This window comes from Tyto alba, unplaced genomic scaffold, assembly GCF_018691265.1.
Source record: "Tyto alba isolate M040663 unplaced genomic scaffold, T.alba_DEE_v4.0 Super-Scaffold_9, whole genome shotgun sequence".
In the NCBI taxonomy this organism is placed as follows: Eukaryota; Metazoa; Chordata; class Aves; order Strigiformes; family Tytonidae; genus Tyto; species Tyto alba.
In genome coordinates this window covers 36,566,504-36,583,929 of record NW_024881330.1, presented here as the reverse complement: position 1 = coordinate 36,583,929, position 17,426 = coordinate 36,566,504, and the positions used below count along the sequence as shown (strand labels likewise).

At 40.9% G+C, this 17,426-nt stretch overlaps 1 long non-coding RNA gene across 1 annotated transcript; it reads left to right on the top strand.

The window, feature by feature from the left end:
* The first annotated feature begins 389 nt into the window (after positions 1-389).
* LOC116962119 lies at positions 390-2,091 on the top strand. Its single transcript, XR_006164723.1, has 2 exons — positions 390-703; positions 1,999-2,091. It is a non-coding gene; the product is annotated as an uncharacterized LOC116962119 (long non-coding RNA).
* The last annotated feature ends 15,335 nt before the right edge of the window (positions 2,092-17,426 follow it).

Genomic DNA, 17,426 nt, shown 5'->3' with positions numbered 1-17,426 from the left:
TTGGGATTTCGGGACGCAAGTGTCACGTTGCAGTGCAAACGACTCCCGCGTTAGCACTTTATCAGGATCTCAAACTGCATCTTTTACCTCTTCTAGAAAAAAAAGCGTCTCTCGGAGGAGATTGCCCTCAATAGACCCGCCATAAAAAAAAAAAAAAAAAAAAAAAAAAAAAAAAAGAATTTAGTGGTGCTCTTGTGCTTCTGTGCATCCCACCGTGAGGAGGTCCCAGTGGTCCCTTGGGAATACAAGGAGTTGTGAGAAGTAACACAACTGGCCACCAGACTAATCCACTCCCTCTACCTTCCCGCTAGTACCTCCCCCTTCTGCTCTTTTTTTCAATAGCAGCCCTTTCGCAAAATCTCAGGTTACTTTGCTAAAGAGTTCTCAGCCCTATAGTTTCTGCCCTTGTCTCTGCCTCCAGCTCCTTAAGAGCCACCCAGCCCCAGCGATTGGATTGGGCAGCCCGTCTTGACACACCACTGTGCTGAGTGCTTGAGGACGTGTTTCAACAGATGGTTGGGGTTAGTGTGTGTCATCACACTCGAGTGGGGATTAGGGGAGAGAGGCAGCCTTGCTGGAGCTGTGTGGTCTTCCCCAAGTGTGAGCTGCAAGCAAAAGAAGAACCACCTAGCTTTGGGGGAGAAGAGGGAGGAACCGTTTCCAGCAGCTCAGAGGGAAAAATAAAACCCCACACTTTGTCCAGGTAAAGTAAAAGGCACCTCATGCCTCTCTCTCTCTCTCTCTCTCTCTCTCTCTCCTCTCTCTTTTCTCTCTCACTCTCTCTCTCTCTCTTTTTTTTTTTTTTTTTTTTTTTCTTTTTCCTTCACGATTTTCCGAGGAATGCTAGCACAGCACACTTGTCAAAGCCAGTTGCTGCTGCCTTATCAATGCTGCTATTGTACGGCTGACAGATAACAGCGAGCCCAGCCTGATGCTGGGCTGTCTTCATGGAGCTTAACACCCCTAACGCAGCCAAGGTCACGCTTGTGAAGGTGTAGATGAGCAAACCTCTCCTGGAGCGGTGCCTCCCGGCCCGCCGGGTGCCTCCTCTCCCCGCCCCCCCCCCCCCCCCCCCCCCCCCACGGCAGGCACCGCTCACACGTGGGGGCGGCCGGGACCTCCGGTACCGGGCGAGCCGTGTCCGCGGGTGCAAATGCCTCCGTGTTCCAACGGATCCGTGGAAACGGCGCGGTCGGGCGGGGGAAGGAATCGCGGCGGCGGAGTGTTCCCTAGGTTTTGAGGAGGATGCTGGAGCGGTGCGCAGCCTGCCCGCGGCTCAGCTAGCAGGCAAACCGGGCTGGTTTGAAAGTGCAGTGGAGGCGTCTGTAAAGTTTGAAGGCTCCTTCACAGAGACCTGGCTGGGCTTCTGATGATCGGCGTCGAGGTGGCTTGGCTTACACATGGGCTTAGAGTTAAGAGAAAATCAGGGAAGGAGGGGGAAAGGCAGGGTACGACGTGGTGCTGCTCCTTGCAGCTGCAGCAGAGCAGATGGATGTAATTCATTTGCAGATCTGTTTGTGAAAGTTTTACAAGTCATTGAAAACTAAGTAACATCACTATAATGGATCATTAAAGTCTCGCTTTATTTATAGAATCTAAACTAGCGATCTGAGGTGTTAATTAAAAGTAAGCAAAAATTTATGTTTAGGAAGGAAGAGAGGCAGAAATGTAATTAGAAATTAGTTATGGAAGTACTCTGCTATCATTTTCATTTAATTCTGCTATTAAATTCATTGATGTCTCGAGTGTGGGAAGCCCAGCAAATTAACTAAGAAGTCAGAAATGTTATCACTAATTACAACATGTTAGTTTATCAGAGAATTAACATGTTCTCATTGTCTTACTCTCAATGATCTAGATGGAGAAACTAGAGCATGGGTTATTTTCCTTTTTTTTTTCTTTTTTTTTCTTTTTTAATAAAAGATTTACTGTGTGTATATATACACCATCTTCCTGTGCAGAGTAACAAAACAATTTGTTTCTTTCACACTATAACAGATCTTCACACTAACTCTCACATACCTGTGGTGCTTATGAATTATTGGCCTCCTACTTGTGAAAGAAATCTAACACTGTCCTCACCATTTACAGGTGAGATATTCTATAAATAATACTGTATATAATGTGTTCTGAAATAAGATCTATTTAGTAGGCTGAGCGAGGGGATTTATAGCTGGTGCTTTGTGATTTTGGCATTCAACTGTGTAACGATGCCCATAAACCCATGTTTCAGGCTGCACATATATTTTTGCCTCAAACCAACTTTTTTTGTTAACTTTTTTTTTTGAGCAGGCTACTTGGCCTCTTTACAGGTTGTTCTCAGCTTGTTTTTTCAAACAGACTCTTCAGTAAGAATGTGTCCTCAGAAGTGACCCACAGCAATTTGAAACAGAGAATTAGCTAAATCCCTAATATGACTGCATGACCAGACCGGGACATATGTGACTAAATTTAACCATTTTGATTTTTCTCTCAGCCCACTCTTTCTCATTGTAAAAACTGATGGAAACTTTTACAAGCTTAAAAATGAAAAGCAAAACTGAAGGAAATCCTCAGTAGGACTCTATGTTAACATCTTGTATATTGGATTTCTCCTCTTCCCTCTTCCCAGTGTGCCCTGTGAGAAGCCCAATAAGCCAGCTTCGGTGCACAGAGGTTCAGCCTTCCAGCAAAGCTGAGGTGCAGGACTGTGATTTGCAGAGTCTGCTGCTGTCACAGCCTAACTGAAACGCATCCCTCTCTGCGGGTATCATCAGATCACAGATCAGATGATCTACAAGAAAACACATTTTTCAAGAAAGTGCATAGCTAACTACACATGCCCAGCTTGTTATTGTTTTACTAGGAAAAAAAAACGAGTTTCTCTAGCACTGCCAGAAAATCTTGCTGAGAAACTAGGAACAGCAAATCATGTTTTTCCTTCCTTTATAATGATGGGGCTGTTTAAAAGACAATGCCCACGGGGCAGTCCAGCTTCTTGTCAAAATGTAATCTACTGTTCCAGATGGTAAACATTCAAAGACATATTTATGGTGACTTCTACATACCTTCCTTTGACATTGGCTTTTTTTTCCCTGAGAGCACTTGTACTGGGTACACACATGAAGTTCCCATTAGCATCCTAGCAGCTGCAAAAGTGTTCAGAACTCACAAAGATGTTCCTCACAGTGAGATAAAAATAATCTGAGGAAAAGATCTGAGGCCAGTACAAACCTCAGCAGATCCATGATACACTCAAGGTGAAAAATTCCAGAGGTACAAAAAGATCCATAAACTGCTGCATGAAAGCTGTAATACATTTTTTTGTTGAGGCCAATTCATCTTTGCTTGATATGGAATGCTGAACATACCAGGCATGTCTGTACTATCAACTGTGTTTGTGATGTGAGGGAATCTGCGCTGAACACAAAAGCTGGTGGGTTTCTTTTTCCCGCAGCTAATGAAGACTAGGTGGTGTACTGATTATCTTCACAGAGTTATTTTCAAAGTGCCACCTTTTTTTTTTTTTTTTTTTTGTCCTTGCTGCTCCAAGCAGTGAGACAGAGCACAGGAAAATGTTTTCCAGCCAGAATGTGTTCTGCCCTGAATTGTCTTAATTATGTGTCAGTTTATTGCTTGTCAGGGGCTTCCTCTTCTTAGCACTTTATAATTGAGGTGGGTGTGCTTGTCCCATCACAACTTCAATTTCTGCTGCTTGTCATGTCTCCTTGGCCTTTCATTGATTTTTTTCTCCACTTTAGAGGGAAAAAAAAAATATGATTGGTGTAATTTCACATTGCAAAAAACCCTCAACTTGGTGAATTTCCGAATGGTGTGTAAATGCATCTTCAAAAAGTAGGCTAAATGAGAGGTCATTAGGGAAGAAAAATGCATGCAGGCATCTAGAAGTATCCTAGAGATGGCAAGTAGCAGTGTGAAAATTATTGTAACAGCTCTCATTCCAGTCAGGAACTGATAAAAACAGTTTATTAAAAATGTTGTGATGCTAGGGACAATGTTTCCAAATGTGGAAGCCATTATAAAACCCACAGTCAGTGGAAGTTAGGCAGCTATGGAAAAAAATATTTTGAAAGATTTGCAAATTCTGTTCTGACTAGATCACTTTACTGCAGACTATTTTGAGAGTTTGCAGTTTATTATCTAGCTTTGTTTAACTTACATACTGCACTCAATGTTGTATGCTCTTGCAGGATCAGGAGTTCGAGCCTTCTGTAATGGCAGGACTCATTCTTACCCAGATGAGGCTGGACACTTGTCACAGATGTCATGGGAGTCGTGGGTTCCGTGATTTCCTTAACTTTAGAAAGGGCTTTGGGGGATTTGTGTTTGAGTGGGAAGGCAGACTGATGCGACAACAATTGAGAAAGCTCCTTTCTGAGTGCCTTGAGAGCAGCAGTGTTCAACAGAGAATGAGGGTCCCGTGACAACTCTGCGGTGACACAGAAAGAATCCAATTAGTGGCCACTCCTGCTGTTGATACTAGATCTCTCCAAAAAATTTCCACCATTACCACCCTCATTGTAATCCCATCCACGACACTGATAATGGGATCAAGAGTGTGTTTTCAGAATGCCTGTTTAAATTTTAACTGCTGTTTTAGGAGGCTTTGAGGATATTAAATTAGAAGGCACTGAATAGCACAGCTCACAAGAGCTACGTGACACACGTGACCCCCAGCAGTTGTCTTTCTCATACCAGATTTTCCTAACACCTCTGCCACAGGTAGAGCTGCTGTAAGGGGGCTACAGATGGAGTAGGGGGGCTGTATGTACATAGTGAATAATCCATTGAGTTGCTGCTGTCCCAGCACTGCGATTACCTGTAGACCTTGTCCCTACGCAGCTACACGTATGGAAAGCAGCAGAAGAAGGGAGTGGGAGGCGATACAGTCCCCTTTGCTGTGCCCCAGTAGTGGCAGCAAGTCAGACTGCTTCTCCCTTTAACAAGTCCTAAATCATCACTCTGCCTTCCCAGCTAGACCAGCAGCATAATATTCCCCCCTTCCCCCCTCTTTTTTTTTTTTGTCTTTCACTTCTCTTGCCCTAACACTAATTCACGTTTCCATGTGATCAGAGCGCAGTAACTCTACTGTTGTCCTTCCCAAGCAGCGCACGTTCAACGCTGTCATGTGCTTGAAGAGGATATTCTAAAGTGGAAAGACTCAAGGCCTTCATCAGTGCCACCTCAGAATGCAACACAGGAGTCTGTGGATTGCCAAACCAGACACCTTTTAGCTGAAGTATTTTAGCATATTTCAGTTATGTCAGTAGACTCCTTTTGAGAGCCCCTGCAAGATCTTTGCTTTGGTATTGTTTGTTCATTCTCAGAATTTATTGTTAACTGGTGAGATTAATTCCTTTTTAATTTCTGATGTTTTAAGACTTTTATTTTCTGAGAAAACTAATACTTGTTTCATCTTCTGGTTTATGCATTGCACACAGCAGATTTGGTATCAGTGATTTCCCAGAACTTTAATTCCCACTTTCAGAATCTGCTTAAAAGGTTTGGTAAGCCTTTGTTACTGTGTGTGCTCCACTAATCCTGGAGCTCTGAGCCTTCCCAGCCTTAACCATCACTGGTGATTTGGTTACAGTGAAACATTTTTGTAATAGTTGACCTTTTTACTCAAGATTTTATCATGACTTTCTTAAAATTTTCTTTGGATTTATTTTATAGTAAAAATTAACTTACAATTGACTATAATTCTACATTGCAACTTTTATAGCTCCCTGCAAAGTTGATAATATTGCTGGAACTCCAGACAAAAAATACCCCTTTTCACCAATTTTATCACAGGCTAGTGTGATGGTACCACCTTTACATTCTGGAAGACTTCTAGATGTGTTACCATGTTATGGGAATCCAAACTGTTTTATAGATGAGTGCTAGATTATCCACAAAATATTTCATAGAGTTTCTAAATGGAAACAAAATACTGCAAGTCAATAATTTTATGTTGTAAAAAAAAATCTCTTCTGATGCTGTCTGAGTGTAATTATAGTACTGCATGTCGTCGTTTGTCTATGATGTGACTCTAACCCACCTTAGCAAAGAGAGGAGCTGCTCCACAGCAGCTGCATTTTTGTGGTGCTTTACAGAAGGCAAATTCTGTTTGGAAAGCCCACAGAGAAGATGGGAAAGCCTTTGGCAATAGAATTCTGGAGAATAAATGTAACAGGGAGCTGAACATAGGGATTGTTTTTCTCAAAAGCATCCATAAAAACAGAACAGTGATCTGTTCCAGTATTGTAATTGCAATGTGCCAAGATGTTCATTATTCTAGCATGTGCACTGTTTTGTCTGTTTTCACTTAAAACCAGAAAAATGTGTTACCAAGCCCATAAATGTCTGCAGAACTGCCAACTCTCCTGACTTTTATCAGTAGTCTCATGATATTTAGCCCCCTTTGTAAAGCTTCAAGTGTTAGAGTCAAGACATAACGTGAGAAGTTCAGATCTCTCCTTTCTGTTTTTTTAAAACCTAATCCTCCTTGTTGCTGAGGAAGCTGACTTGCATGCAGCTCCAGAAATGTGAAGGAAACTAACAGAGATCCCAAATCTCACTGCGTAAATGCATGCAGACTTTGTGAATAATATGGGTTTGCGTTGGTCACTCTTGCCAATTAAAAAAAAAAAAAAAACAAAACACTTTTTTTTTTTTTTTCCTGAGTTTTATCATAATTGGCTCCCCTTGAAATTTCCGATCATTTGTCTGATAACTCCCATTTTTTTAAAGAGGTTTTATGACAAGAGGGTGAAGTTCCTTGACTCCTCTCAGCCAGCGGAATAGCTTGCTGCCCTGGAGAAACCCATCCTTGATCCTCCCACCCTCTGTCTCCAGCAGTGCATTCCCATTTCCTCCCTCGTGCCAGGTCTGGCTCTCGGCTCACCTCCTGGCACACTGAGCAAGCTCACCGGAGCGGTGGGAAGGCTGGCTGCCTGCCTAGTGAGGTGGTTTGGCTCAGCAAGTGGACAGAGGATCCACACGGTACAGGGGAAGCGGTTGGAACTGGTAGCTTGAGGTGAGGGGGGAAATACATGGGCAGCCTTTTAGGGGAGTGTGAGCCGTAAGACCACTCAGCTGACTGGTGACACCTTGGCCTGTGAACTGGGGCACTGTGTGTGTCTACAGGAGAAGGGGTGATAACAGACATGTGAGACTGTGCCAGTGTCACCATGAGCAGAAGGCTAACTGCCCACTTTTAATAAAAGCCTGTCCTTTTTTACTGAGAGGATGTCACTCAGAATATGGAAAGGCCCCTCTTACGGTTTTTGACTTTTTAAATCAACAAATAGGCTTTAGAGAGAAGCTAATAAGAAGTGTGGAGAGAAAAGAGAAAAGAAACACAAGTGCCTGCTGACCTGCTGTTTTAAAAAAGTGAATGAGATTCTGAGGGTGGGATCCAGTCTACATAGCCAAGGCACTTGAGGTGCTCCTGGGTCTTAAATACTTATACAGCAGCTACCTAAAGGTATGATCTCTCTCTGATCAATGGAGAGAGTCCCTCCAAAGGCCTCCAGGCATCGTGGTTAGGCAGGCAGGATTTTCTCTTGGAAATCTTCAAAGGCACCTGCCTCTTTCAGTTGCAGATGTAGGGATGTAGCTTACCCACTTGCTTTACAAGGATTGATAAGAAGTTTAAGCTGGAGCTACTTGATATCATCTTGAGTTTATTGGTGTAATGAGCAATGCTATGGATAAACACTGTCTGTATTTGAACAACTGTGAAGTAATTACTACACAGTTCTTTAAGGTGTCTCCTATACTTTCCGCCAAATTAATCTTGGAGCAGGTCTTTCATTTGAACATCAGGAACTGTGATTCACTTGAGGAGACCAGGATGCTCACCTTAGATTAAATGTAACTGTGGTACTGACTGTAAAAACAGAACACTGTACTCCTCCAAAGTGTCATCTGTTTCAGTGCTGGATTATGCTGACAAGAAAAATGCATATCCTTTTATTTCCCAATTACATAAGTTACTGGAAAATGTTTTAAAAATCACCCACTGCTGTTACTTGAAGGAATGTCTCAAAGGCCTGTGGGGCAGATAATCTTAGGGGGATCAGAGGTGTTATTGGTGTCTGCAAGCACTAAAAGTGTAATGAGGAATAATGGATGATCTTCCAGGGGTATGATGTTGAACAAAGAATGGAAGAAAGACAGAATTGTAAAAGATTCAGTACCCGTGTTTTTTGATTTAGCTATGCTAAATCTTTTGAGGATTATCTCCCACTGATTTGGCTGCCTCTGGGCATGCCAGTCACAAATTAGAGAACAGTAGTGCAATAATAAACTAAACATGCTGTAAATAAGCATCACAGGATACCTTTTAACTATAGTTTTTCCAAGGACTGCAGAAATACTAACAATAGTAGACTTTGGAATAATATTTGAGTTTTGTTAGCTTGGTAGCAATATAGAAGTATACATTAAGATAACCTTTGTAATTATCAGAAGAGATTCACTTGGTGTCATTCCCTACTACTTTATTGAAGAGGATAGCTGTAATACCTGAATTCCTGAATGTGTTCCTAGTAAAGCACATGTGAATTTACGTTGTTGTGATCTATTTTACATCTAGAGCCAATTTATGAACTGAGACTGTAACAGTATCTGCTTGGCCACCATTTTGTAGGATTTAGGGAGACCATTAGCATAGTTAGACCAATAAAAATGTTCTGAAGTTAACCCAAGTTTATCTGCCAGGCATTCCAGTAGTTTCTTTTATCTCTATATCAGTATAGGGTCAACATTTCTTATCTCACTGGAAACTTCAGTCCATTGCTAGTATATAGGCTTGCAAAGGAAGGCTTCCTGTCCTCTACTGCACTGCAACTCAACTCCTAAGTGTAAAAGGCCACTGAGTTAGTTTTTTTGTTTCCTTTTCTTGGTGTGGAGAATTCCTCTAAAGCTTGGGTCCTCTGAAGTGAGGAGTAGTAAAATGAGGAGGATTTGAGGGATGCATAGGCAGGCATTACCCAGCTTCTCAACAAAATAACAAATAGATAACATAGAAATATGAGCAGCCACAAAGAAGTGTTGAAACAGGTACGTCTCTTTAGGTCTTTTCCATTTTATACAGCTCATGCTCAATTTTCCCTTTCACTAAATTTCTCTACAAACTTTTCTTCTCCACATATTTTGTACCTTTTTGCACCTCAGCAACTTGAAATGTTTGAGATGCAGTATCTAAGGATGCAGTATCTCAAGACCATATCTCAAGAAATAGGTCTGGTTTACAGATACTTGTTTTGGTCTTGGGTACCATGGGTACCTTTAACATAAAAAAAATAAATCTATCAAATCCTGTGAATGCTTTAGAGCGGAGAATAATTGCCAGCATGGGCTGGAAAAGCCAACGAAAAGAAGGTCATGGCTATTTAAAACTGAGGTCTGTACTGTCTTGGACAAGTGACATTGTGCAACCATATCCTGATCTTGTCCATTTTGAGGAACCCTGTCTACCTTGTATGTAAGCCTGGAGAATTCACTGCTTTTTCTGGCAGCTGGACAGCATGAGCAATGTGAGAAGACCATGTGTGCTTTGTCTGTTGCTCCTTTTGTGTGCCATGTAAGAATCCTCAATTGTTGTCAGAAACCTGCAGGGTTATTCAAGAGACTCATGTGCTGAGGAGCTTGAACACATCCCTGGGTGGTGAGTGAGCTCTGTGGTCATACTGAGGAGTATACCTACCACACTGCTGACTTTCTGTTGGTTCTCCCTTTCGGTACTGGTTCAAGATTATTTTGATTGAAGCTGTTTCCTACATACGCTGCACTGTTTACTGAGGTCACTGGCATGAGCATCAGCAGCTCACTGGGATGAGTGATGCTACTGCTGTGACCTGTCTGCCTCACTCCTCTGCTGCAGATTCCTAATGGAGTGCATATGCACACCCCAGGACTCCAGTGCAAAATCCAATACAGAGCAACATTTTAATTCGTCACAAGAATATTTGCCCTTCAGACAGAGATGGTTCAGATAACAAACAACAGTGATTCAGCCATGCTACATTTGTTGCACTGACACAGCTGTATACTGAACTGTGACACCAGTGCTACCATGACAGTGGAAAAGAGACACTGACATGTGGACCATCAGTGTGTTGAATCTGGCAGCTATTCGAACTATTCACTGTTTTTTTAGTATCCAACTACCTATATAATTGCCAGAACTTCCACTTTTCCCCTGCCTGCAATAGAAGTGCATTCTGGATTTTTCAGTTTGGAACTGATCTCAGTCATGCATGTATTTATAGGTCTGGGGTTTTTTGAAGTTACACCTTACTGTCAAGCAACTGGTCTTTAGAAAAAGTGTTGCAAATAGTTTGGATGAGAGCCTAACACAGGGCAGAGCAAGTCTCCAAGAATGCCTCACCCCTCTCTTCCAGACACCTTGCTGAGTCACATGTGGTATGAAATGAGGAGCCCACGTCTCAGCCCTTATCTTCAAAGCTCTGTGTGGGCCACCCTCTTTGTTTGAAGAAGCTCTTTGCTCCATTTCACCATGAATCACTGACATCTACACTTAATAGGAACAATGTAACTGAACAATGGAGGATGAAAAATCAGGTGGGCAATAAACTGACATGCTGACACTATAGATACAGGCATCACAAATGAGTCTGAGTGAATAGACAACTTCAAAAAAAACAGCCAGAGTATGAGTCTGAATCATGACTGATAGATCATCTGAAGGAATGTAGACTAGATTTGGTGAGTGGAGGATGGAAAGAAAACACATTCTCTTCCTCTCTCAGTGGTGTTTCAGTGTGCTTCTTGTATATATCTATTGACGCATCCATGTATCAGTCTGCTCAAAGGTATACTTATCTTTTCTTCCAGGAGAAATCCTGAGCATGGTATTGCACAATCAAACATTTCTAGGGCATTTACTGTGTATCAAATTCTATTGTCCAATATCTACAGTTGCTATAATGGACATGGGGGGGTGGGAGTGTCAGAGAGGAGCTAATCTGTTTTCTCAGCAGTTTGGAAATTACAAACCTGGATACCTTAATTTCAGTCTTACTTTTTTTGTAGTGATGAAAGAAAATTCTTTCTTCCTTAGAAGCCTCATGTAAAACAAAAATCTTCTACTTTGGTAAAGATTCGTATGCCCTGGGAAGCGTTCATCTTAAAATGCACGTACGTGGAAGTATATGTAATGGAAAATTATCCTGGGCACCACATATTACATAATTCACAAAGGTTACAGGTATTATTTCTCTTTTGTCATTTCTTATGTGTCCTTCATATTTTTCCCCATTTTGTATACAGTACATGAACTGTTTTCCATTTACGCTTTTATCTTCTGATTTTCCTCCTTTAAGATCTTGTGTTCAGTGCTGTCAGGAAACTGTTTTAAATGAAAGTGTGGAATGATGTGGAATAGTTTTAATGAAAGCCAAAAGAATGTGAACTTAATCTTTTTCATAGGAAGTTTTGTTCTGTTCTGTCCTGTGCCCTGCTTAAACACATTGGCCTTTTTTGACCTTTTCCTTGATGAAGGTTAAGTGGGAAATATCTTGGCCACAGCCTTTCTAGCTTAACCAAAAAGACTTTCCACAGTTCACGTTTACTTTTCCTGCTACGGACATTCATCTTTCCTGAATCAAAATTGTTAAACTGGATTATCAGAGAGAAATTAATAGCTTGTGGCAATGATGATGAAGTGTCAAGCCTTCCTTTCTCATGTCTCCAGCTCTATTTTGCTCATGATGATTTTGCCAGCCCTCTTGCTAGAGATTAACTAATCTGAGCAGCAAATCTCAGTTTGGTTAATGGGTTTCTCCCAAGCATCTTTTTTATTGGCATTAAGAACAAATGTAAAGAATTCCTACATTTGCAATTTATAAGCATTGCTTCTGCAAAAACCTGGAAATGTTGCCATGTTTTCCACCTCTATCTGGGCATCTTTTGCTCCTACTGTAATATACACAGAGTGAGATAGAATGCTCTCAGCCGAGTGAGGGGGGGTATTGACTCTCCTTCGTGCGCTGGCTTCAAAATACTTTGGCAGTGTCCTGTAAAAGAGTTTCAGAGAGAGCAGGATCTACATCCTCAGGACACTGCTGCTTTTACTGGAAAGGCTGGCAAGTTCTTCATCTGTCATACTCTTGAGAGGAGAAGAGTTAAGTCTGAACCTCTCTCTTGAATTCAGTCCCAGCAATACTCATTGCAGATTTTTGCAGTTTGAGATGTCTCCATTTGTTATGCCACAGCAAATTGTGCTCCATGGAGCTTTGTCATGAGAGACACCACGATGTGCAGAGCAGTGTGAAAACTGATTGTGTAGTGATTGGAAAGAACCAGCCATTCTTTAACCTCAAATTTAATTTTGTTTTAGTTCTCAATTTAATCGAGCCAGTTCTTCCCCCACAAAATACAATCATATGATTAGCACTATGTTCTTCCATAGATAATCTGAATAGGGATGTTCAAGTCAATTCTTTATCCCTCTGTCAAGAATAAGGAAAGTTACCCTTTCCTGTGAAGAGAAGACACTCGCAGCCAGACTCCTCATAAACATTAAACATTTCATATGCTCACAGAATGATCACAGGAGAATTCAGGTTGGAAGACACCTCAGGAGGTCTCAAGTCCTGCTCAAACTAGGCTTAGCTATGAGATTAGATCCAGTTGCTCAGGACATTATCCATTTGGATCTTGAAAACCCCGGAAGATGGAGAGTGCACAGTGTCTTGGGCAACTTGTTCTGCCACTTGACTTTGTCACAGAGAAGAAGCCTGCTTTTATTTATATCCACTTTGACTCTCTTTTGTTTCAGTTTATGCCCATTATCTCTTACACTCCTGCCATGTGCTGCTGCCTCCTGGCAGAGCCTGGCTCTATCTCCTTTATAACCTCCTTACAGGTACTGGACAATTGCTGTGAGGTCCCCTCAAAGCCAGCTCATCTCCAGGTTGAACAAGCCCAGTTACCACAGGTTCTCACTGCAGGGCAAGTGCTCCATCCCTTGACTGTCTTGATGGCCCTCCACTGAACTTGTGCCAGTTTATCATTACTGTTCTTGTACTGTGGGCCCCAAAAGTGGTCACAGTACTCTAGATGCTATCTAATGAGTTCTGAGCAAAGGGAGATGCTCACTTCTCTCACGCTACTTGCTATGTGGCTGTTAATACAGCCCAGGATGCTGCTGGCCTTCTGCACTCCCTGGGCACACTGCAGGCTCAGGTTCAGCTTGCTGTCTAACATGACCCCCAGGTCCTTCTCAGCAGAGCTGCTCCCTGGACAGTCCATCCCCAGTCTGTATCATTTCAAGGGGGTCTTCCTTCCCAGATGCTGGACTCAGCATCTGCCCTTGCTGAATTCCTTGCTGAATCCCAGTGGTCCATTGCTCCAGCCCACCTAGGTCCCTCTGAATGGCATCTCTGTCTTGAAGAGATCCACTGCTTCCCCCACTTTAGTATCATCCTCAAACTTGATGACATTTGCTTATTTTGCTTAGAACACTTGCCCTCAAGTTATTGTTTTCATTATTTTACTTTAAATTATGTTTTATTCTTTATTTTTGTCCTGAGTTCTCAATGGCTCTGAGTAAGCTGGATATTTATAAAAAACAGTGTATTAAAACAACCCTTCATTCCAGCTTGTAATTTGTTCCTGATATATGCAGTTGTTCTTAACTCACCTTTAAATATCCCTTCCAGTCACAGGGAGTTGTAGGACAAATATTTCTTCAAAATATATTCAGATGTGATGGTCCTTGTCGTGGTTTGAGCTCAGAGGGCAACTGAGCACCATGCAGCTGCTCACATATCCCTTCTCTCCCAGCAATGAGAAGGGACAAATAAACCAGGCTTGGGATTCGACCTAGGACCGGGAACCAGGAAAACCTTTTCCTGGTTTTGGCCAGGTCTGCCACAGTAGACATCTTTCAGATCTCGTTCAAAGAATCTCTTTCAATTTCAGTGGGTTTCTGCAGCCCAGCTAAACAGAGTGTTGAAGACTATTATTTAAAACGTATAAGCTAAAGCCATGCAAGATTTTTATTTTGAGTTTAGGCTTTCTTTTCAGTTATGGATGTTATTGCATGTTTCAAAAGTTTGAGAGGACTTTAACTGAACTTTGTGAGTCCCGAAATAGATCCATTTCAAACAACTGCAGCCCACAGTCTGGAGCCCTGAACAAATCTTTAATATTTTGCATCTCTTATCATCAGTGATATTGCTTCCAGTTCCTTGCTGCTCTTTAACAGCACTGGCAATGCTGCCTTCCCTCATCATGTTATTTGAAGTTCCTCCTATAACTTCATTGTCAGTTCTCAGTAGTGGTGGTTCTTATATGTCTCTGTAACTTTAAAACTGCTCATTAAAACAATCTAATTTTAGTCCAACATGCATATATTACTGATGTGTGTATTGTCCTTATAACGTTATTTTAAAATTTTATTTGTTGTCAGATAAGAAGTTAACTAACAGAGCTGAAATATATGAACTTAAAACATACAAAACCCGAAGCCACCCTAGTTTAGTGATTTTTCTGGGTATTTTAATTTCCCCATCCACCTGTCTGATATCTATCTGAGTTTGCTCATACCTGCCCCCTTAAAAAGCTCCCTGCTGTCTGAGCTTAAGAACTTTGTGAATGGTACTGAACATTCAATTCATCCAACAACAAGCATTTGATTAAGAATGCATCACTTTTACCAACCTCTGGTAGTAATCTAGGAAACATAATTTTAGTTTCTCTTGTCATAGTTTTGGGGCAAAATATCTGAATGACTTTTTTAGAGAGAAAGTTGTTTGGCATGTAAGACAGGAGATAACTGCTGACTTGCCCATTATGCAAGTGATATGATCACCTGCACCATTCAGCCAATTCTTGAATATTTGGAGTGGAATACATATTTCCTGAAGATGGGGCCACATCTGAACTATCTTTGTCAGAGTTTCACAGAGTAAGGAAATAGAGAAAGGAACTTTCATAGATTTTTATAGCCTTGTGGTAAGGGGGAAAACTTATTTCTGATACTTGTTTATAAGGTTTAGTACTGAAAATACTCAAAATAACCTAAACTTCAGTAACATTTACTTTTTAAAACCTAGTTACCGCCATGCTATTTTTGACCTCTTAACTGAATTGAGTTGCTAGCAAGCATGGTCTGATTCAGTTTTTATCCAGCCTTCTTCACTATCCATCATCTTGTAGCTTCTCATAAGTAACCAATATGTGATAGCAGTCACTAACATAAACCTGTAAATGTTTCTGAAACTAACAGCTTGTCTACCATGGCATTTATTGACTTTTTAAATCAGTGCAAAGTTGCTCGTATAGCTGCACTGAAACTGGCTCAGCATTCCTCGAATAAATGTTACATTGGACCCACACCAGCTTTGTAGCTGCGTGGTAAAGGTACTTTTGTAGATCAGACATGTATGTGGCCACTCTCATCTAGAGGATGTTCGTAATTTCTTTGTCAGTGCTCTTCCATCCACAAGACCTTTGACCATATAATGGTTGAGCATCTCATAGAACTTCCATAAGAGAATGAGTTGTCTATTCTTGAGCAGGATAATTTAGACAACCAAGCTCTGAGAAGAAAGGGGTATTCTTCTTGCTGGCTGGTTAGGTCCACTCTTTGCTTAGCAGGGCGATGGCTCTCAAATGCAATCTTAGACTCCTCACTTGAAGCTTGGAGCCTCAATACGGACCTTTATTCTGCACTGATCCATGATCTCTGATGCCTTGGAGTGATTTCATAATCACTCCTCCCCGCTGTTGCTCTGTTAATCCCCTGGAGATTAGAGGTCCTATTGCAAACAAAGCTGAATGTGCTCCATAGCATCTCCTCACTACTCCAGTCCTTATCTCTGCATGTTGATGTATATTGAAGTAACCATTTTTAAATGGTAGTTAATATACTGGGCTATAAACAAGGAGCTCTGGGGAACTCTTCCATCAGGATGGACCTCCTATTCTCCTGTCTTTGTTAGATGGTCACTTACCTTGGACAGAGGTGGGGTATAGAAAATGGAACAGCTTGAAGAACTATCTTCTTACTTTAACTGAGTATGAAATTCCAAAATCATGCCAGGGCCTTGAGTTTTGCTGGTGTCTTGATACTGTGCTATCCTGTATACTGTGATTTTAAGGGATGACTGCTGATACCAGTTTTCCACCTTTTACACTTCTGGAAAAGTTAACAATGTACAATACAAAAGCTGAATGAAAGGAAGTAGACCCAGGTTTTTTAAGATCTAAAATAGCTTTTAAAACTAAGAGCTTTCACAGTCCTTTATATTACTGGAGAAACTCAAAAAATACATGTTTTAAAAAATCTTCTTGGAAGAGGAGAATTAATGTAACTGATGCTTGACTGTAATCGAATTTGGATTTTGTGAGTAGTACATGGAAAAAGATTGTGTTAATAAGAACTAGTTCCACCATCATGTTTTAATAAGGGAAGTGAATGTTTGTTCCGTGTGTGTGTGTGCATGGGAGGCACGACAACAGAAGTAAATTCCTGTATCCCTAGCATTAGAATTTTTAACTAAGTTTTCACTCATTTGGACATATATTGCTCATTTTTCAGTTCGTGATAAGGACTTCCATTAGTATAACAAATTACACAGGTATGAAAGAAGCAGTGCAAAATATAATTCCCAGCCAACACATGAGTTCTTTTGCATCCATCTTTAATCTAGCTATGTCAATAGGGTAATATAAGATGTCAACAAAAGTGGTGGGTTTTTTTCCATGGAAACAAAATTTACTAGCATTCTGTATTATATAATGTACTGAGGATGCAAAATGTCTCTGGTTAGACTGATGAGTCACCTTTTTGACTGATAAAAATAATTCCAACTGATTACTAAAACAGTGTTGCTTAAGGATAATGGTGTTATAGATATAAATTCATCCCATAATTCCTTTAACCTCAGTAAATATATTGCAAATGTTTAGTGTCTATTGTGGTAACATAAAGCAGAAGTCTTAATTAGTCTAAACAAAACAAATACATGGGGGAGTTTTTAAGTGTGTTTCCAATTTCAGAAAAATTTCTCATAGATTTGACTTTTTTTTTTTTTTTTTTCACATCTTGCATCAGACATAAGCAAATGTGTTTGTATGTGTATGTTTTCCCCAAGCACTGAGAAAAATGCTGTGTGAGAATTATCTTTTCCATTCACAGTCATGCTGCTATTTGGTCACATTTCAATCCACTAGAAGAAAAAAAGAAGGTAGGGGGAACTGAAAGCACAACAACTGCTTAAATGAGTTCAAACTTCAATGGTGCTGCAACACTTAACAGAAAGCAGAGCTCAATTGTGTCTATGGAATGGTTCCACATTTCTAAAAAAAAAGAAAAAAAAAACAATGACATTAAGATGATAACACAGAAGATTTATTACTTGGGATTATTTTAATTTCTTTTCCAAGTAAACTTGTGGTTTCCC